Here is a 21,441-nt window from a genome sequence, read left to right on the forward strand (position 1 = left end):
GCTGCTTTCATTGCTCTAGTTTCTATTTTTTGTGGTGTTGGAATTGGAGTATCGTATTTTCGTTGCACATTACAAGTTCTGTCCCCTCTGATCTCTCTCTCTCTCTCTCTCTCTCTCTCTCTCTCTCTCTCTCTCTCTCTCTCTCTCTCTCTCTCTCTCTCTCTCTCTCACAGACACACACACACACACACTTAGAGAGAAAAAAAAGTTGCATTTACATTCGTGCTGCCAAATCATTTCACTCCCAGAACACCTCCAGTTAGCATTGAGATCACGCGCTGCAAAATCTCACACAAGCATAAGCGGGACTTGAGCAAAAACAAAAATCCTACAAAACAAATTCAGAAAAAAAAAAAAAAAAAAAAAAAACAAAGCAGAACAATAGCGAGGACAAGGACATCCATTAATACATCCATGATAACATTAATACATTCAAATACATGTGCGATTAGCGTGTATGTACGTTCACTACACACACACACACACACACACACACACACACACACACACACACACACACACACACACACACACACCTGAGCGGAAGTGACTAAGTACACATTTTTTTCCTCCTTCGCCCTCCGTCTCACCTGCTAGTTGGACAGGTACTGAGTGTGAACGAAGGTAACTGAAAATAAGCTAGTCAGTCCACAGGCGTTTTCGTTTTTTTCCCTAATTTCTTGAGTCGGTTTTATATTATATTCATTTATTTTATTCTATTTTTCTCTTTCTTTTTGTTTATCTAACCGTGGGAATCTGTTAACTTTTTTTCTTGTAGGGTTTTTGTTTTGGCTTCACATGGACTTGCTAAATTCTTCACTCACATGAGGAACATTTAACTGTCTGGAAATTAAATGACTGAACTGTACGTATATTTTAAAACACACACACACACACACACACACACACACACACACACACACACACACACACACACACACACACACACACACACACACAGATGGTCCTGCGGTAACAATAAAAAAGACAAATGATAATAACACTCACAGCCGTTGGTATCACTGTCGCCGCTCAGTACAGCGAACACTCCCTCTCGTCACACCTGAAAGAATAATAATAAAAGTGTCATTAAAAGTGAAAACCACAAGCAATACTGACGTTCGTAAACATAAACATATTTACTCAAGGAGTTTCTAAGCTGTATCTCGAACACTTTCAAGAAGCTATAGATGAAGTTTCATATTTGTGATTTTCAAGGGCGTTTTCTTCATTTTACTGATAGTTTAATAAAGATTGTGCACCGTCCGTGAAGGAAACATTCATGAGACGCTGCGTAATCATCACTGCACCATTTGAAATTACTCCTTATAAGACCCTAAATCATTTCAAAATACAGAATTTATAGTACATCTCACCACCACCACATTAGACTCAACTGAAAGACACCGTCACACCACCAAACAAACCCATCAATATTCACACAGTAGATCAACTCAAGATTACACACGTCAGACAAGAACCACATCGGACCCCACGAATCAGAGCAAGAACTCGCAGTACGCACCAAAGGAAGAACAAGGAGAAGAAAAAACATTGCCCAAACAATTACCCTCACAACCACATCGCCTCTACTCTCCACCAAGCCAGCAACCTCGCCCAACTCCTTCGATCAACACGTCACTCACAGCTGCCGTCACATCAGGTTCCGCTCTGCTATCAACCCTTTCTGCATCTGTGGGCAAGTTTTTGTGGGTGGTGGTGATGGTGGTGGTGTGCCGGCGGGGGTCACGGTGGAATTAAGGAAAGGTAAGGGCGGGGCCGGCCAGCAGCTACTGACCTTTCCCCCCTAGCATTGCGCACGTACCCACTCGACTACGGAGGCATTTAAGGCTGTTTATTCAGACTGGTTTTTTCGTCAGGCCAGAATGGAGGTGACTTTTGTGTTATTTCTTTTTTTCATTTTTTCCCCACGACATATTTGTGGTGGAGGTGATTATCCGCAGAGAGCAATATTTTGTGATTATTAGTGGTACTGGTTGAAATTCCCTCTCTCTCTCTCTCTCTCTCTCTCTCTCTCTCTCTCTCTCTCTCTCTCTCTCTCTCTCTCTCTCTCTCTCTCTCTCTCTCTCTCTCTCTCTCTCTCTCTCTCCTCCTTCCCTCGCCTCTCCCTTCCCGGCACTGTGCTCTCAAGGCTGACATGTATCACAGGTAACACTGCAACCCTGCTACAATTTCCCTCGCAGTGGGTCTCCTTTATCGCCCACACGGCACACCAGCAAAAACCTTCACAACCACGCCCACTGCCCTGCCATACCTCCACCACCACCACCCTCCACCACCACTACCACCGCCAAAACAACAACAACGACGACAAAAGCACGTCCTCCATACATAAAAAAGGCCATTACGGAAGGGTAAGGGCAAAAAACCACACCTATAGCATATCAACGGTAAGGACAGTAATAATAGGTAGGAAGGTAAAGTAATATATGGCAAGACAAATTATTATCGTTCCTATTGAGCTGCCCCTTAGGACCAGTGCATGGCGTGCCGCAGGAGAGTAAACAGGGGCGTTATTCAAGTGCCTTCGATTATTATTATGAATAGTATAGACGCTCAGGTGTTAAGGAAAGGTAGGTAACTGCTTCTCTTCTATCCAACTTGCCTTTTTATATAGTTTTTTTTTTTTTTTTAAAGCTAAGGTAATGCTATTTGCCCTGATATTACTGTTTGTCATTATTTTCTTATTACTATTATTTTCTCTCTCTCTCTCTCTCTCTCTCTCTCTCTCTCTCTCTCTCTCTCTCTCTCTCTCTCTCTCTCTCTCTCTCTCTCTCTCTCTCTCTCTCTCTCTCTCTCCATGAGCGTTTTAATTTACTAACTTTTCTCTCTTCGGTTTCTCTCCATTTCTGCGCCTTTCAGTGGTCCCCCTCACTCCAGACTTTCATTATTCCGCTCCTCGTCCCCTTTTCTCCTTCCCCACCCCTCATCTCTCCCCTTCCTCTCCTTCATCTATGCTTCACCTCCTGTTTGCATGCAAGGTTGGCTCGCTATGCTGTTTCCCTCTCTTCCTTTCCCTCTCTTGCTCCCTCCCTCCTCCTTTCCTTCCCTTCCGCTCTCCCTCAATCGCTCTATTTGCTTCCTTTCTCAAGTTTCCTCAAATTTTTCTTCGCTTTCTTACATCTTCCCTATTTATGGTATTCCTGACCTCTCCTGTTTAGCCTCTCGAATTATTTTCACTTGGCGCCTTTTTTTCAGATCAATTCACGTGTCCTTTCCTTTCTCCTTTGCCCTTTATTGCTATTTCTCCTCTGATTCGCTCTCATGCATCTACTCTACTGCCTCCTGCTATGTCTCTCCCTTCGTCTACTCCTCCTCCTCTTCCTACTCACTAAATCTTTCCTCACCCTCCCAGATGTCCATGAGGGGCCCTGAATGCAGTGAGAGGGGAGATTTATGCAGCCTCTCCCCTTCCTCCTCTCCTCGCCTCTCCTCTCTCCCACTCTCCCTCTCTGCACACTTCGTAAAACAACCCCATCTACTCCTCCCTTCGAGCAGCTGCCTGTCCTGTTATGGGAGGAGGAGGAGGAGGAGGAGGAGGAGGAGGAGGAGGAGGAGGAGGAGGAGGAGGAGGAGGGCAACTAAGATGACAAAGACGCCTATAGAAAAAGACAGAAATTGATAACAAGAAGCTGTCTGCCTATGACGAGATTATCTGAAGTGTTAACACGTGGAATACTAAGAACCTTATATACATGTTGAGAGGGAAAGGTCACGTTAGAGGAGGAGGAGGTGGAGGAGGAGGAGGAGGAAGAAAAGGAGGAGGAGGAGGAGAGCCACAAATACGAGTACATACAATTTTCTATCATTCGTATTCCAGCAGTAAACATCAATTCAACACCACAAGATGCAATTATATATGGTTAAATCAAATCCCATTTTCTTCCCTTAGGTATAACTTTTATATTTTGCCAGCAGCATTATATCACCACTCTCATCATCACCACCACTACCACCACCTTCCTCTTCTCGCAACTCCTCTGCCCTCCACTACTACTACTCCATGTCGCCGGCGAGTACCCGACTGGACACAGGGAGGCGGGAGGCAGAAACCTGGCGGGGAGAGCACCTGAGGGCGGGAGGACCATAATGACGCCGCCATAAAAACTCGGACTTCTTCCCACGTCTCGGCGGGGCAGGGTGGGGCTGAGGGAGGGGGATGGGTAGGGAGTTGGGTAGGGGACGGGATAGTCGTGGCGGGTAGCGGAAGTGCCCAAGGTTGGCAAGTCAAGTACCCCGTCTGCTGCTGCTGCTGCTGCTGCTCCCCCTCCTCCTCTAAGTCCTCCTCCTCCTCGTCCCCATCCTTCCTCCATCCCTCCCGTGACGGCACCTACTCCCTCGTGATGCTGTTCTCTCACCTGCTACTCTATCGTGGCTCGAAATGGTAAAACTGATGGACTGATTAGGGTTTCGGCGCCGCAATAACGAGGTCAGATGGCGCCACACTTTAACACTTGTTAGATTTACATATATTGTAAAAAAAAAAAAGTAAATATTCAAAAAATGCAAAATGAACTATATTCAAGTTGAAAATAAAATAATGATATCAACCTCTGCACCTGTGCAGGTATGCACGTGATAATTTGTGTGTGTAATGTAGTGTACACTGATATCAACACCACAACTATGTAATGATGATAGTAATTACGACAATCTTGGCCTTATTAAAGATGATCGGGATAATAATGCTACTACTTCTACTACTACTACTACAACAACAACTACTACTACTACTACTACTACTACTACTACTACTACTACTACTACTACTACTATTACTACTACTATTACCAACAGCAAAATAGTAACAAAATAGTAATAATAATAATAATAATGTTAATGATAAACAATAATAATAATAATAATAATAAGAAGAAGAAGAAGAAGAAGAAGAAGAAGAAGAAGAAGAAGAAGAAGAAGAAGAAGAAGAAGAAGAAGAAGAAGAAGAAGAAGAAGAAGAAGAAGAAGAAGAAGAAGAAGAAGAAGAAGAAGAAGAAGAAGAAGAAGAAGAAGAAGAAGAAGAAGAAGAAGAAGAAGAAGAAGAAGAAGAAGAAGAAGAAGAAGAAGAAGAAGAAGAAGAAGAAGAAGAAGAAGAAGAAGAAGAAGAAGAAGAAGAAGAAGAAGAAGAAGAAGAAGAAGAAGAAGAAGAAGAAGAAGAAGAAGAAGAAGAAGAAGAAGAAGAAGAAGAAGAAGAAGAAGAAGAAGAAGAAGAAGAAGAAGAAGAAGAAGAAGAAGAAGAAGAAGAAGAAGAAGAAGAAGAAGAAGAAGAAGAAGAAGAAGAAATGATGATGATGATGATGATGATGAACAATAACAATAATAATAATAGCAACAGCAACAGCAGCAGCAGCAGCAGCAGCAGTAGCAGCACCAGCACCAGCAGTACTAATGGCGTTAATGCACGTTCCTACCAGTGATTACAACGCCACGTTATGGTTATGATTGAGCTCACACCCCTAATTTCATAACCTCGTTGCCTGCCTGTCTCTAACACTCGCACTCCTCCAATGTGCGGCGTATCCTGTGTAATATCTTTGTGGAGATCATTTAAGCGTACGTGAGGTGTGTTCACAAATATATGTCTCTCAAGCAACATAGCTTCCTTCACTTGCATTGCCCTTCATGTGCAGTTTTTCGGATTCCTCCTGACACGAAGGAAAAAAAAATGACAAGGTGACTTTGAACTTCTCTTCTCTGTTCTCTGCCACTTCACTTCCTCGCGGGAATATTGTGGCAACACTTAGCGCACCTAAACAATATGTAACACAGGAATATCCTTTCCTCTCTCGTATATATTTTTTTTTCCTCTCTCTTCCCCTTCCTTCATTTTCTCCGGTAAGAATTGAAAAGAATCATGATACCACATTTTTTTACTGCACTGCTTTCATGATAATGTAAATGGTGAATGTAATAGAATCTTCTTTCCTTCTTTATTGGTTATTTGACCTTTGTGTGTGTGTGTGTGTGTGTGTGTGTGTGTGTGTGTGTGTGTGTGTGTGTGTGTGTGTGTGTGTGTGTGTGTGTGTGTGTGTGTGTGTGTGTGTGTGTGTGTGTGTGTGTGTGTGTGTGTGTGTAAGATGGCAAAATTAAATTGGTATTATATCCATTCTTTGTTAGTTTGTACTATTCTTTTACCAATAACCTACTAGTACAACATTATCATCAACAACAACAACAACAACAACAACAACAACTACAACAACTACTACATGTACTACTACTACTACTACTACTACTACTACTACTACTACTACTACTACTGCTACCACTACTACTACTACTACTACCACTACTACTACTACTACTACTACTACTAGTACTACTCCTACTACTACTACTACTACAACTACAATAACAACAACAACATCCACTACTACATGTACTACTACACCTACTACTACTTCCGTTTCCCCTCCCCCCTCTCTCTCTCTCTCTCTCTCTCTCTCTCTCTCTCTCTCTCTCTCTCTCTCTCTCTCTCTCTCTCTCTCTCCTCAGTACTGATGCCGCTGATGGCACACACGAATGCGTCACCACAAGTCTTCCTGTCAGTCGTACGTCTCCGTCTCGTTGCGTGCGTCCTCCCCGCCTCACCTCCCATACCCTCCCCCGTTACCTGCCTCGTCCCTCCTCTTTTCGCGTGCGTGATACCTGTCAGTCCAGGTCAAGCTAATTGGTTTCCTGCTAAGATTTCATAATCAGCATCTCTCTCTCTCTCTCTCTCTCTCTCTCTCTCTCTCTCTCTCTCTCTCTCTCTCTCTCTCTCTCTCTCTCTCTCTCTCTCTCTCTCTCTCTCTCTCTCTCTCGTGGGTGCGCCGAGTAACACAATAGTTTCAGTTCAAACGCAATGGTTACGATGACTGTTATTTCTTTCCCTTTAAGTTTTTCCTTCCTTCCCTTCGGTTCGGGGCAAGAGTGTGGTGGCGACGGACGCTGCCATGGAGAAAGGAGACGATTTTTTTTTTTTCTCTTCCTTCACCGAACACCCCGAAGACACGGACGAACTTTCTACATCCCCGCGGGCTTTTGGTTACTCACTATTCTCCCCCTTCACTCACCTCCATTTATCCCGGAGGGTGGAAGGGGTTGCTGGCTGGCTGGCTGGCTGGCTGGCTGGCTGGCTAGAAGGGAGAGAATGAGGAAGGGTGAATGAGGCGGGGGGGATCTCTATTTATTCTACAGTGTTCTTCCATGCTACTTAATTCCTGACTCTCTCCGTGTCTCTCCATATTTGTGTCTTTTGTTATACTGGCTTCTCTTTTTTCTTTTCTTTTTTTTCCTCATTTTTTTCTTCTTCAGCTTATTCAGTTATTATGTTTATGGGTTTTCTCTCGGTCTGTCATACTCACACACACACACACACACACACACACACACACACACACACACACACACACACACACACACACACACACACATACGAGTGATCGACATGTTACTTGTTTGTCAGTTCTCTAAAATATATATGAATAACTAAAACTTCCACTTCCATGCTCTCCTCCTCCCATCCCTTATCCTCTCTTTTCTCCCCTCTCCTCCCCTACCATCTCCTTCCTTTCCTTTTCTCCCCCATTCTTTTTCTTCTCTCCCCTTGCCCTTTAATCCTCCTCTTTCCCTCTTTATAATTCCATCAGATCTACTCTTTTTACATTATCATCCCCTTTCTCCGTCTCACCTATTTATCTTTCATTCACTTCAATATTCCTCTTCATGTTCCATTAATTAATTTGCTTCCTATTCCTTCCCCTACTCCTCCTCTCTCACTCTCTCTCTCTCTCCTTCCCTTTTTTGTTCTTTTTTTTTATTTGCATTCCAAACCCCATACTCTAATTATCCGTATCCCCTGACGCCTATTTTTTACTCTCTCTCTCTCTCTCTCTCTCTCTCTCTCTCTCTCTCTCTCTCTCTCTCTCTCTCTCTCTCTCTCTCTCTCTCTCTCTCATTCCGTCTGTCTATCTTTTCATTTATCCATTTATCTATCCCTATTTCTCTCCATGTACTAACTAGAAAGAGAGAGAGAGAGAGAGAGAGAGAGAGAGAGAGAGAGAGAGAGAGAGAGAGAGAGAGAGAGAGAGAGAGAGAGAGAGAGAGAGAGAGAGAGAGAGAGAGAGGCGCACACATATAATCTTACATACATACATGCATGCATACATACATACATACATACAGACAGACAGACAGACAGACAGACAGAAAGAGAGAGGCGCTGGAAAAGTAAAATTATAAAACGTGCCAGAGAGGAGAAAAACACAACACTACTTTCTATGCTGTCTAAATGAGCGATAATGGCAAGCTGACAGAAGACTTATGGCCTTAATAGAGAACCTTTTGACGACACTCGGCTTCGGAACCTACGTAGAGACGGATTCAGCTACGAGAGATTGAAGGTATTTTTCCCCCTTTTTTTCCTATTCATTTTGGTATACATTCCCATCAACTATTAATTAATATTCCTACGGTTATCAAGACGAGATAAATGAGAAGCTATGATGTTAGGTTAGAGTAGGGAAGAAAAGAAGGGATATAAGAATGGAAGGAGGGAAGGAAGGAAGGAAGGAAGGAAGGAAGGAAGGAAGGAAGGAAGGAAGGAAGGAAGGAAGGAAGGAAGGAAGGAAGGAAGGAAGGAATGAAGGAAGGAAGGAAGGAAGGAAGGAAGGAAGGAAGGAAGGAAGGGAGTAAGGGAGGGAGAAAGGGAAGGAGACACGAAGGAAGGAATGGAGGGAGGGCGGGAGGGAGGGAGGGAGGGAGGGAGGCAGGCAAACAGGAAGGAAGGAAGAAAGGAAGGACGGAAGGAAAGAAGAAAAAAAGAATGAAAGAAAAGAAAAAGAAAGACAGACAGACAGACAGAGAGACAGACAGATGGATATACAGACACACACACACACACACACACACACACACACACACACACACACACACACACACACACACACACACACACATACAGAGAGAGAGAGAGAGAGAGAGAGAGAGAGAGAGAGAGAGAGAGAGAGAGAGAGAGAGAGAGAGAGAGAGAGAGAGAGAGAGAGAGAGAGAGAGAGAGAGAGAGAGAGAGAGAGAGAGAGAGAAAATTACTTACTGAAAAAATGAAAACGTAAGAAAAAAGGAAGAACCGAGTAAAAGAAAAAGGGAAATAATATAAAAAAGTGAATAAACAATAATACCATGAAATACAAACAATATAATACAATAAAAACAACAAAATAGTCATAAAATACAAATTGCATACATTTAAGAAAGAAGGAAAAAAAGGAAAGATGATGATTAATAGTAAATTATTCAAATGGAAATGCAAATAAGTAAAAATCTGTCGATCAACATTATGCAATCGTCCAAGCAGCTGTGAGGCCCTCTTCATCTCCATCCTCCTCCTCCTCCTCCTCCTCCTCGCCAGCTGCCGGATGTTTACCCGTCGGGGATATAACACCAACCTGATCCTTAATTAGCAGAGAAAACGAAGCAAAATGAAGTTAGAATGTGGGGCGTACATTGGTGGTGGTGGTGGTGGTAGTGGTGGGTGGTGGTGGTGGTGGTGTTGTTGTTGTTGTTGTTGTTGCTGTTGTTGTTGTTGTTGATGTTGATGTTGTTGTTATTCTTGATGGTAATGGTGTTGGTGGTAGTGGTGATGGTGGTGGTGGTGGTGGTTGTTGTTGTGGTAGTGGTCCTCCTCCTCCTCTTCTTCCGTCTTCTTACTCTTACTTTTTTATTATCATTACTATTATTTTATCATTATTATTATTATTATTATTATTATTATTATTATTATTATTATTATTATTATTATCATTAGTAGTAGAGCTAGTAGTAGTAGTAGTAGTAGTAGTAGTAGTAGTAGTAGTAGTAGTAGTAGTAGTAGTAGTAGTAGTAGTAGTAGTAGTAGTAATAGTAGTAGTAATATTAAAAGTATTATTATGATTATCATTAAACATGAATAATTTTGCAAGGAAGAGGACAGGAAAGAGAAAAAGGAAGGAACGAAGCCAGAGGAAGAGAAAAGGGAAGAAGAAAGAGTTGTGAAGGAAAAGTTGTCATGCAGCATTACAGGCGGTAGGAATGAGGAAAGAGGTGCCCGGGTCCCTTCAAGGATATAGGGGAAGAGAGGGAGGGGAGGAAAGAGGGAGGGGGAGGGAAGGGAGATCCAAGGCAAAGGTGGGGAGGGGATGAAGGGAGGGGAAAGGGGAAGGGGATGTTGGCGAGGTTAATGTGGCGTGGACTGAGCAGTGATGCATGGGAGCCACTGTTTGAAGGGGTGAAGGGAAAGAGAAGGGAATGGGGAGAAGTAAGAGGTGGATGAATAAAGAGACGAATGAAGGAAGGGATGAAGGGACGTGTGAGGGTAACGATAAAGGACGGAGAGAAACAAATGGGAAATATGGTATAGGAATAAGAATAACTCGGTAAATTAGAAGAAAGTCCCATTAATGAGAGAGAGAGAGAGAGAGAGAGAGAGAGAGAGAGAGAGAGAGAGAGAGAGAGAGAGAGAGAGAGAGAGAGAGAGAGAGAGAGAGAGAGAGAGAGAGAGAGAGAGAGAGAGAGAGAGAGAGAGAGAGAGAGAGAGAGAGAGAGAGAGAGAGAGAGAGAGAGAGAGAGAGAGAGAGAGAGAGAGAGAGAGAGAGAGAGAGAGAGAGAGAGAGAGAGAGAGAGAGAGAGAGAGTTATATAAAATGAGGAATATCTGAAAGGGAGGTAAGATTAAAAGCAAAAAAATTTACATTCTCGTTAAAAGGGAAGGAAAATATAATCAACATGACTTGCATATGATTTTGTGGGAAAATCTCATTAGGACTTATCACTAGTCCAACACGTCCAAGGGAGGAAAAGAAAAGTAAATAAAAATTAATACACCATCTTTGCACATACAAAAATAAAACACCGGCCGACTTAAAACTGTAAATAAAGCAAATAAGCAATACAAATTAATAACTAAAACTTTTATTCGTAAGATAAGAGAGAGAGAAAAAAAATTAACAGTACACCAAGACAATGAGCAAATGCAGTTAACTTTCGGACGCAGTACTATGAAAAGGTAATGATCTATTTCACCTGTAGAGGCAGCCATCACACGCTCCCCTGCACACACACCTGCCCTGACGCTGTGAGAGAGAGAGAGAGAGAGAGAGAGAGAGAGAGAGAGAGAGAGAGAGAGAGAGAGAGAGAGAGAGAGAGAGAGAGAGAGAGAGAGAGAGAGAGAGAGAGAGAGAGAGAGAGAGAGAGAGAGAGAGAGAGAGAGAGAGAGAGAGAGAGAGAGAGAGAGAGAGAGAGAGAGAGAGAGAGACTGGAGGGGCAGAAAGTCAGGTAGACAGATGAACACAGAAAGACACATAAAGGCACAAAGACAAACTGACAGACACGAAAAAAAACAGATAGAAACCCACAGACTGACAAACATGGAGGCACAGAAGCAGGCAGGCAGGCAGACAGACGGACAAACAAACGGGGTCACAGAGAAATGAGGCAGGCAGATGCAGACAGAAGGATAGACAACAAGCCGTGACAAACTATGCAACATGAATCCAAAGAAAGAGACAGAAACGTGGAAAAAAAAAACGTAAAAAATACATAACAAATAAAAAGAAAACAAAAAAAAAAACACGAACCTGGAAAAAAAATGTGTGAAAACCATCAGACTCAAAAAATAAGCAAGTATAAACAAAACTAGCAATATAAACACCAACAAACAATCTCAGCGTAAACAAAAGAAGCAACGCATACAAAACTAACCTAACTTACATGATGCACACTTGCACACTTCCCTGCAAAAGAAAAGAAAAAAAAATCTGGCCCTTTCTTCCTTCTCTGGTGACAAGGAGGAAGGAAGAGGATGGTAACGGGGAGGGGAAGGGAAGGGGGCGGAGGGGAAGGAAAGGGCTGGGGGACGTGCTCAACCCTCGGACGGGGAATATGCCAGAGATCCAACTCAGGGCACGGTACACACAGCGGCAGGTAAGGTTTGGCATTCCGGCGGCGTCAGCGTCCAGGTGGGAGGCATCGAAGCGAAACACGGAATGTGGGGCGCGGAGGAGGAGGAGGAGGGGTAGTGATGGTTGTAGTGGTGGTGGTGGTGGTGGTGGTAGTGGTAAAAGAGGTGGATAGAAAAATAGAGATGTTTAAAAGGAGGAGGAAGTTCGTTAAGAAGGAAGAGATGGAACAAGTGATAATACCTGCAGGAAATTAATTGAGAAAAGATAAAGGTAAGTGAAAAAGCACGATTTAAAATGTGTAGGAAAATATTAATTAAGAAATAGTTTTGTGTAGACAGATCGAAAGACAGGAAGACATTCTCTCTCTCTCTCTCTCTCTCTCTCTCTCTCTCTCTCTCTCTCTCTCTCTCTCTCTCTCTCTCTCTCTCTCTATCCACCACGTATATTGTCCTATTTAACATTTTCCTTCCTACATTTGCCATTTTACGCAATTCACAAGCACCAATTCACTATATTTATTTCTTTATCTTATGTGCATGACTTTCTCCTTCCTGTGCTTCTTAACTATCATTTCTCCCCCTATTCTCTCTCTCTCTCTCTGAACTTTTTTCTTTTTTTACGTGGACTTTTATTGTTTTTTTACGTGAATTATCTGCAAAATATCAAAAGCACAAACACACCCTCCTCTCTTTGAAAATATTAGGATAAGTCTTTGGCCTCATGAAAGTTGTATCTCTCTGAATGTTACATGAGCGGGGATGATGAACAGCGGGGGGGGAGGGGAAAGAAGCGTGTGATTATCCGGCAGTTTCCCTCACGAGCAAATATGATGAGGGAATACACCCGCTGATGGATAGAAAGATTACGGCCAGGTATTACCCCCACCAGCATCACCAGGTATTGCTCTTACATCACATCACCGCTGACACCACCCAAAAATATCAACATCCCCAACATCTATTAACGAAATTCATTAGCAAGATCATTACAAAGAACTTCACAATATAGTCACCTGTACATGACATCACTATTACTGCAACACTGGCTACATCAATTGCAGTCACGATTCTTAACATCACAATCTACACCTCTGTTAACAAAATTCCTAACACTATCATTACAGACAACATCACAACATCGTCACCAATACCACATCACTATTAATGTCACAAATATCACTGGTTACATCATTACAATCACTATCCTTAACATCACCACCAAAACCATATCACAGTCCCCAACATCACATCAACACCACAACCATGATTATCATTTTCGGCGTCATTTTCATCACTATCAACATTACATCACCGTCACAATCACATGAACACCACAACCACGACTGTCATCTTTGACGTCATCACCCTCATCACTATCAACACCACCATCACCACCACCACCACCACCATCACCACCATCCGCTGTATGTTCATTAAATGTTGTAAAAGTGTTTGGCGCTTGAGAAATCAACCAGACTTTCCTTCTTTGTTCAAGCATCGGAATTCATAACCATTTGCATAACTACTTCCTTCAAGAGGGCGTGGCGTCTTAATGATTTATGAATTCATTAATCATTACTATTATTATTACTGTTTGTTGTTGTTGAAATGCTTCATCGATAGTTAAGAGCAAGTAGAGTGTGACCGTCCTTATTATCAAGAAATCATTATTATTATTATTATTTATTTTTTTGTTTTACTTTTGTCTTCTTGGTGTAGTTCTTAGGCACATTATGGCTGTTACTGTTGCTGTTATTGTTGTTGTTGTAGTTGTTGTTGTTGTTGCTGCTGTTGTTGTTATTGTTGCTGTAAATGTTAGTGCCACCGCTATTATTATTTTTACTGGTGGTGGTGATTGTGATGGTCGTAGTGGCAATGACAGTGGTGGTGATTGTGATGTTAATGATGGTGGTGATGGCAATATAATGACCACAAAAGCTTGTGAGTGTGGCAATCATGTCACTGTTGCTGCACGTGTTGCTAGGAATTACTGTTGTGGTGGTGGTACCTGTGGTGGTGTTGATGGTAGTAATGGTGGTTGTGGTGGTGCCGGTGGTGGTGCATGGCTGCTTACAGGGAATGAGGAAGGTCGCTTGTGGTAGTCGTAGTGGTGGCAGGGAATGTGTGGGTGTTGGAGGGGCTGCCGTGACTGGGTGGTGTGGGCGCCTGAGGGTAATACCGCCCAGGTCCTTAACAATCCCTCAGGCCTTGGGAACCATTATGACCATTAGGAGCAATCATAGCGCCACCACAAAGCAAGGAGAGGAAGTGAGCCCAAGGGAGAGGGAGGGAGTGGTTGGGAGGGAAGGCAGAGGCAGAGAGGAAGGGAAGATGGGATAGAAGGAAAAGAAAAGAGACAATGGATAAGGATAATGATGTATTAAGACAGGTGAGGAAAAGTGATGAAGGGAAAAGAAGGAAGAGAAAGAGGAAGTAAAGGGAAAGAAAGGAGAAAAAAGAAACATGAAATGAAGGAAAGGATAAAGAAGGGAGAGGAAAAGTGAGTAAGGGACACGCGAGAAAAGGGGAGTAAAGGAAGAGGAAGGAAAAGGATAGGGGTCGGAGAGGCAGGGAGGGAGATGAAGGACGAGGAAGGAAGTAAAGCTGGAAGAAAGGAAATGGGAAATGAGGTAGAAAGAGGGAGAGAGTGGGAAACAATTTGGTGGAGGGAGGGAACAAGGGAAGAACAAGGAAGTAGGGACCAATTTAAGCCTGAAACAAGTAAGAAACAAAAGGAAAAAAAAAAAAAAAACTATTTCAGCATAAATACAGATAATTAACAGAACGGTAATACATAGTGAGGTGAGGCCAGTGTGTTGTTTCAGGATAACAATAAATCTTTTCTCGTGTACCTTACAAAACACCATTTCCTTTGTCTATACCTTCACTTATTTTTCCTCGACCTATATGCCATTATCACTAATTTGGACGCTTTGTATATGATTTATTTCTCTCATCTATCGTTCATTTCCGGTTGAGGAGAGAAGAGCAGATGCGGACGACAGAATAAGAACAATGGTAATCGGAACCTGAGGGGCGTGTTGGTCCGGGGGAGATGACAGGAGAGAGGCTGAGTGATTGACTGTCTGATTGATTGACCGATTGATTGATTGATGTTCTGGCATTGCAACAACGTGGTTATACGGCACTATGGGAGAGAGAGAGAGAGAGAGAGAGAGAGAGAGAGAGAGAGAGAGAGAGAGAGAGAGAGAGAGAGAGAGAGAGAGAGAGTGGGGAAGTTCACTAAAGTCCATGAATTCCTCAGAAGTGAAATAAAATGTTATGTCTGTGTTTCCTTTGCAAGTTATACGGCGGGAGTTGTGTCACAGGGTAGAAGAATGTGATAAGGAGTGATAGATTTTTATAACTACAACAAGACATTTACTTCATCCCAGCTTTTGTTGCATTTAATTAACATGCAAGTATATCTGTAGAAGCTTATGCCGCTTTTACAGTTCTTATGTTATCATCTTCAGTACTTTGAGACGTTCAGGCACAAAACTTCAGGATAAACGTACGTACATGATTAAAAATAAGCAGAGTCCAAGATCATGAAGGTTTTTGTGTCGCTAATCTTTTTTTTTTTCTTATTTGTTCATCATCCTATACTAGTACTTTCGAACACGAAGCTTCAGCATAAACTTGCACCGGTTGTGCTACTTTTGTAATACATTAAGACAGCTTTTCTCTTTTTCGCTCTGCTTTTCTCTCTCTCTCTCTCTCTCTCTCTCTCTCTCTCTCTCTCTCTCTCTCTCTCTCTCTCTCTCTCTCTCTCTCTCTCTCTCTCTCTCTCTCTCTCTCTCTCTCTCTCTCTCTCTCTCTCTCGTGTAAAGTCGTGGTGAGAAGTCGAGCAGTATCCTGTAATCACTAACACTATTCTTTGTGTAAGTCTTCTCACCTGTTGACAACCTTCTTACAAAGCCAGACAATTACGTCGTAGATTATAGGTACAAAAATTGACAATATGGAGGGAAAAAAGCAAAACAAAAAGTAGAAGTGTGTAGCACATGTAACTCAAAGTACGACTCTGATTACACCAACTCGAATTCTCATTTTATTTAGTTACTTCCAGACACAAATCCACTCGTACCCACATAATGCAATACTGACGATCTTACTACGTACATCTCTACCCTCTCTTTCTCTTCTTCTTTTCTTTTACCCTTCCTCATTCCCCCGGCCTTTCCATCTCTTATGCTTGTACATTTCATGCATCTCTACATCTGTACTCTCTCTTATTCAAACTTTCTCTCGTTTCATCGCTCTTTACCTGTTCATCATTCATGCAGACAAGAGGCGTAGTGCTCGTAGTGTTAGCAAAGGAGATAACCTCGTCCTAGGCCAACAACCTCGTATTTGACTTATGCACTCCTCCTTTTCCTCTTCTTCCTCCTCCTCTTGAGCCACCGCCTCCCTCCCCCAACCCATCTCCAGTTCCTTCTCTTCTTTCTCCTTCATTTTCCACTCGACTCTACACACCATTATTACCCTTCCAAATCTCCTCCTCTCATTCCTCCTCCTCCTCTTCCTCCTCCTGTTCCGGTTCCTCCAGCTGCTCCTCCTCCTCCTCCTCCTCCTCCTCCTCCTCCTCCTCCTCCTCCTCCGCCACTATGTACTCACTTATACCTCCCTCAACCCACCTGCAAAAGGAAAAAAAAATATCCATTCTCCTCCCATCTCTCCTCCTATCCTTCCTCCCACAGTATATGGCCAGGAGTAGCCAGTCCAACTCCTCCTCTTCATTTCCTCCTCAAGCCATCGCTCCTCTGATGCAATATTCAATGAAGACCAAATATTATACTTTCGATCACAATATTCACGCTCCGATTGGCCGTTCCGCACTCCTGAAGGGGGAGCGTGTGGAACGGGACCCCTCTTCGTCAGTTCTTCACGCCCAGGGCTCAGAAGGCACGCGTAGGCTCCAGAGGGCACGACACTTGAGTCTTCCAGCGGCAAGTACAGGTGATAGTGATCTGATTGACGAGTTTATGCCTTGCTGACTCCTGTGAGTGGCTGCGGTGAGGAGGAGGAGGAGGAGGAGGAGGAGGAGGAGGGTGAGAGGAATGGCTTCGGGTTAAGATCTCTTGGGTAAGTTTGTCTGCGGTGTTTAAATCTCTGAGTGACGTTGTTGAATTTGCGTTTCCAAGTCTTTCCTTAATTTTCCGCCGATTACCTCCGCGCCGGTGGACGATTTTCGCTGATTATTCAGTATTTTTGAATTGCTGTTCTTACTCGTATTTTCTTTGATATGTATGTATATATTCTCTCTCTTTCCTTTCTTTCCCTTTTTTTTTTTGCTTATCTGTTTCTTCTTACCTTTATTATTAGTCATTATTATTATTATTATTATCATTACTATTGCTGTTATTATTACTCTTTTCATCATTATCGTTCTCTCTCTCTCTCTCTCTCTCTCTCTCTCTCTCTCTCTCTCTCTCTCTCTCTCTCTCTCTCTCTCTCTCTCTCTCTCTACGGACACAAAAACCTTCATTCTTTTCACCGCCGACACACACACAAACACACACACACACACACACACACACACACACACACACACACACACACACACACACACACACACACACACACAGCCGTCCAAGGAGTCGCCCATCGTGTCATATTTTCAGCTGATTGATCGTCACTTGCGACACACTTTCTTCTTCCTTTCTCATCCTTCCCTTACACGATTTTGTTCAGGTTTTTCTTCCTCTTTTCTTTTCTTTTTTTTTATGGGAAGAATATTTATGGTGTCTTGGAAGGATTTACCGCATATGTCAGAGAGAGAGAGAGAGAGAGAGAGAGAGAGAGAGAGAGAGAGAGAGAGAGAGAGAGAGAGAGAGAGAGAGAGAGAGAGAGAGAGAGAGAGAGAGAGAGAGAGAGAGAGAGAGAGAGAGAGAGAGGCGTCATGCACCAGGATGCTCGAACACGGTGATTTATTGCAGGACCAGGAGGAGGAGGAGGAGGAGGAGGAGGAGGAGGAGGAGAAGGAGGAGGAGGGGGATAAGCAGCTTGGGCAAGAGCCTCGTCTCTGGGAGGAGGAGTCTGACCTAACGTGACCTCCACCAGGAGATAAATGCCGCCACAAAAACCAGTCTGCGGGAGGCCAAGGCTAATAGGAGCAGCGAGTGTCCCTCTGATGCTCCTCCTCCTCCTCCTCCTCCTCCTGGTGTCCTCGCTGGCGGCGTGGGCGGAGGAAAGGAGGCGGCCGGGGACTTCAACGCCGCTTATAGTTTGAGCCTCGAGTTAAAAGTAATGGGTGTGCTGAGGCGCCGGAGTGTGAGGCAAATACGTTAATCTCTGTAATCTTTTGCACTGGACGTGGATAGGCTGTGGGAGAGGGGCGGGCCAGGTCAAGGTAGTGGTGGTGGTGGTGGTGGTGGTAAGTGTTTAAAGAGCAAGATACTGACGACTTAAACATTTTGCATTATTACCAGTGTGCTTCAAGATTTGTGTGTGTGTGTGTGTGTGTGTGTGTGAGAGAGAGAGAGAGAGAGAGAGAGAGAGAGAGAGAGAGAGAGAGAGAGAGAGAGAGAGAGAGAGAGAGAGAGAGAGAGAGAGAGAGAGAGAGAGAGAGAGAGAGAGAGAGAGAGAGAGAGAGAGAGAGCGTTTCCTACACACACACACACACACACACACACACACACACACACACACACACACACACACACACACACACACACACACACACACACACACACACACACACACACACAGGCCACAATACAATGAAGGGTAACAGGCGGGTCTGTCATCGCTCAGAATGTAATGAAAGTCGTCTTACTGCCACAAGGAGCCGCGCCTCTGGAAGCTGTCAGGCGGATTAACGAGATGGGTCCCCGGCACACGTAAGGGCAGCCCTCCATAATGGGCAGCGCTACTTAACCACCGCCATCTGGTGACGTCTTGGTGAGCCTCGCTAGGATGTGCTCTTTTTATTCTTACCATGGTAACAATTTTTTTCTTGCTTTTAATTTCAACTTTCGTTTTTTATTTACGTATGGAGTATTAGTTTATTCCTGGTTAATATTTTTGTGTTTGTAAATGATAATAAAGTTCAACTAAGGTGGATTTTTTTTTGTAGAAATATTTTTAATTCGGTTTAAGGAATTATTTGTTTCTTATTATCAATTTTAATGCCTGTGCCTGGGACTCTTTTTAACATTATATATATATATATATATATATATATATATATATATATATATATATATATATATATATATATATATATATATATATATATATATATATATATATATATATATATATATATATATATATATATATATATATATATATATATATATATATATATATATATACATAAACTACATATGCAAATTCTGGATGTAGTGATTTATTTTTGTCAATATTTTTAATACGTACACGACTGATTACGATACTGAAGTGATAACGAGATCCAACCCCGCCAGACGTGTTTGTTATGCTTTTGGAACATTATTTAATTCTGCATGGAGTAATGATTCTTTTTTTATTTTTATTGCCTATGCGATTCCTTACAATAATGTTCAAGTAATACAGAAGATATTTTGTTATAATATTTATAACTATCTGTATTTCAAAACGGACTTACTTTTATTTTCACTGATGCCTGCTCTTTATATCTAAGTATTATAATAAAATCAATTCCTGATATGTCTGAGAAATAATGTTTCTTTCCCCGCTCACCAGCATCTCTCAGACAATATAATGCAATCATGTCCGTGAAAATTTAATGTAACACTATAACAAGGTAATCATTATAGTTTGGCTTAGTGAAGAGTCAGATTGGCGGGTACCAAGGGGAAAATATTCTTCGCCTTCCTGCCAGAGAGCGTTACCAAAAGCAATGTTCACGATAAAATGATGCATTTACATAAGCGGTCCCTCCCTCCGCGACACTGTTCCGACACGTTTGTTAATCCCATTAGAATCACTTGCTATCAGGATGTCCAGTCTACCTTGTGTTGTTTTAAGCGTCGCACATGCACCTGAACAATATGTTGTATACGTAAAAAAAATCTAATAAGGAGACTTTAACCAAAAGAGAGTAAAAAGAAGGCATGGCAGACAGAGAATTAGATGAAGAGATAAGAAATTTTGCTTTGGTGGCCTCGAACAGACAAGCAGCTGACAGAGATGAGTGTAAAAACTTGTGCAGTCTTTGTCCTGCTGTGGAATCATATATGCTGCTGCTGATGAGGAGAAGGATATGTTAATGCTAATATAAATACAGTGAATTAGACGGAGAGAGGAGGTAAGAAATTTTGTAGCAGTGGCCTGGAACAGACAGGCAGCCGACAGACGCGAGTGCAGAAAGTTTGTGAGGCTTTTGTGCAGCAGTGAAATGAGAGGCTGCTGATGGGGATGATACTCGTACGTTGATATTAATAAAAATGAACGGGCACCACGTCAGCCTTTACCTTTTTTGTCCGCCAAGAAAACAATGTGCTAATATATATATCCTCAATAAGATTTTCCTTCAAACCACTGATGGCTATTTACTAAGATCCTAATGCTGAATTATATTAACCTGCGCAACCACCCGAATCATAACTAAATGAAATAAAGGTAATATTTTCGGCTTAAATTCTAAATGTTCAACACGACCACTTATCCTTGACTGGTTCCGAACAGAATGTTACCAGACATTCTCAAGCGGTGACTGCATGCCGGACAGGACTCACAGCGAGGCGCACCAGGACGCCTCCAGTTGGCCAATGGTTCGATACAGCCGCTCATTCCCAAGCTGCCGGGTGGTCTGCGCTGCCGACCAGATCCCCGCATCACTACTTTTTGGGCCCAGCTATTTATTTATTTATTTTTTAAAGTTATGTTGGTAAGCAATAAAGGTGTTTGTGAAAAGCCACCAAATTCTCTCTCTCTCTCTCTCTCTCTCTCTCTCTCTCTCTCTCTCTCTCTCTCTCTCTCTCTCTCTCTCTCTCTCTCTCTCTCATATACCAAGGCCTGATGGACATTTCGGTAATAACTACCAATATTGTCAAAAGTTGTATTACTAAAGGTGTCAATTTGCTTCGCTGAGTCACTGTTTAGTGTTCATGTCTCATAACCATAACCAAGACGGAGGAGCAGCGTCTTGAGGAGGAGAACTTTGGTGCCTCTAATCTCACGTAATGCTGCGTGTGTCCATGATCCTGCAGGCCGCGTCGAGCCGCCAGATGAGCTCATGGCGAGACTCCACGTTGTTGTGAGCCACGCTATCAAGATGAAGTGAAACTCTGCGAGAACTCTATGTCCTCGCCACACGCATGACCAGGCCGTAGTGCTTCACCCGGCCAGCCTCCACGCACTTGGAAGGTTGATCTTAACCTACGATGCCTTAAGTCTCAGCGGCGTCGTTTCCATATGTGGCGAGCTGAGAGCCATTACGGGTTTCGAATGACCCAGTAAAGATGGAAAAAAATCCATTTATACAATGTTAACATCGGTAACATTGAAAGTGTCGGGAGACGCTGGCGGAAACTGATCCACGACTCTGCCATA

The 21,441-nt window shown here is 42.9% G+C and overlaps 1 long non-coding RNA gene across 2 annotated transcripts in view; it reads right to left on the bottom strand.

Moving 5' to 3' along the window:
• Positions 1 to 535: 535 nt before the first annotated feature.
• The window catches only part of LOC135101134 (uncharacterized), a 209,814-nt gene continuing 188,908 nt past the window's right edge, over positions 536 to 21,441 (bottom strand). For both annotated transcript variants that reach the window (XR_010269054.1, XR_010269053.1), the window contains one exon: positions 536 to 1,063. This is a non-coding gene — a long non-coding RNA (uncharacterized LOC135101134). The remainder of the gene's footprint in view (positions 1,064 to 21,441) is intronic.

This window comes from Scylla paramamosain, chromosome 6 (assembly GCF_035594125.1).
Source record: "Scylla paramamosain isolate STU-SP2022 chromosome 6, ASM3559412v1, whole genome shotgun sequence".
Classification (NCBI taxonomy): domain Eukaryota; kingdom Metazoa; phylum Arthropoda; class Malacostraca; order Decapoda; family Portunidae; genus Scylla; species Scylla paramamosain.